Source organism: Fragaria vesca, linkage group LG6 (assembly GCF_000184155.1).
Source record: "Fragaria vesca subsp. vesca linkage group LG6, FraVesHawaii_1.0, whole genome shotgun sequence".
In the NCBI taxonomy this organism is placed as follows: Eukaryota; Viridiplantae; Streptophyta; class Magnoliopsida; order Rosales; family Rosaceae; genus Fragaria; species Fragaria vesca.
This window is the reverse complement of record NC_020496.1, coordinates 15,654,482-15,656,158: the sequence shown is the minus strand read 5'-3', so window position 1 is coordinate 15,656,158 and position 1,677 is coordinate 15,654,482.

The window sequence follows — 1,677 nt, the reverse complement described above, 5'->3', positions numbered from 1 at the left end:
TACTCTCTCTCTCTCTCTCTCTCTCTCTCTCTCTCTCTCTCTCTCTCTCTCTCTCTCTCTCTCTCTCTCTCTCTCTCTCTCTCTCTCTCTCTCTCTCTCGTCGCCGGAGACCTCATTCTCGCCTCTACCATCTCCGGCGATCTCATCCTCGCTTGCCGCTCTTCTCCGCCTTCGAGCACCACACCCCAATCTGCTGACTCATCTCAATTTCAGATCGTAACCGACGTGGAGATCACGAGCCCAGCCCACAACACGCGCGGCTCGCTTTTCCTAGCGAGGATAGTTGCCGTCTCCACCGATCGCTCCAAATTCACCATCGAATATGGCAGTCAAGATCAGATCGTTGTTTCTCTACACTAGATCGTGTTTAACAGAGTCAAGACTAGATCGTTTCTCTCGACGAGGACGCCTCGACGTTGCTTCTCTCGTTATTGGTGACCGCTCAATCAAAGATCTGACGAAGGCCTTGAAGGACCAAATGGTTTTGCTAAGTGGCCCTGCGCAGATAAAAAAAGAGAGAGAATGGCCATATATGTGGATCAAAGATATGATGGTAAATGACTTTGTATTTAGGGTATTTAGGAAAAGGCAAACTTCAGCGGTTTGATACTTGTTACCGTTGTTATTCATGATTGTCCCTCATTCTTCACCATAATCTAATGAATTTATAGACTTCGATAACTTCGACCTCATTTCACGTCGTAGTGGGAGTAGTGGGAGGAGCACGTTCTCCATGAACGATCATGTTTCACGTCGTTTACTTTATCTTGATGTTGTTCATCTTGGATTTTGACCATTAGTCTCGGTTTAATGGGTGGGGGCCCAAAGCCAATATTTTTTACCCCATAAATTCTGATCGATAGTTCAAGTGATTTTTGCGAATAGCTAACTTACTGTTCAATATTTCGATCAGTTGATACATGCATGTTGAATGTTTAGCTGCTGCAGCACGTTTAGACCAGCCAGAATAACATGATGAGCAGAACTCGATCACCTGTTGTACTGTAGCAAACACCACAAATGCAAGTCCTCCTTTAGGCAACTGTTGTACATAAGCGCCATCAACATTGGATTTGAACTCATTTGTACGTAGGAGCCAGTTTCCGCAAAAACAAAATTGTTGACAATGATGAGATCGAGCCCCCGAGTGAATTAACCATCTCAAGAACGTTCTCAACCGAAGACCCATTCCCACATCACTATCTCTATAGGGTGATCGGTAGAAGTTCCATCGCTATACACACAGAGCTAGAGAAACGTACGTCACACAAATGTACAAAACTCGAGAGCAATGATGGGCCAAGGCAGCTACTCGATCGTGTTAGAGAGGAAAGATCCCACATCAGAAAATGATAAATAAAATATAACTTATAAGTGGATGGATCACACCCGATTGTACCGAGACCTTTTGTGATTAAAACCCAACACCTTAAAAATGGTTAAGTTGGGATAGTATCGGTACAATGTGATCCATGGGCCATGCTTGTCCCTGTTCTAGTGATCGATCACTAGGAGGATCAAATATATGGCAAAGTTCGAGATATTGACAATGGCATTCATATATATATTTCCATCACAGCAAGGTACGTAGCTAGGACTTTGAACAGAAAACTCTCAACAACAAAAGCTAAGGTAGGACTTTGAACAGAAGGTTAAACTCCCCAACTCCCCAACCCC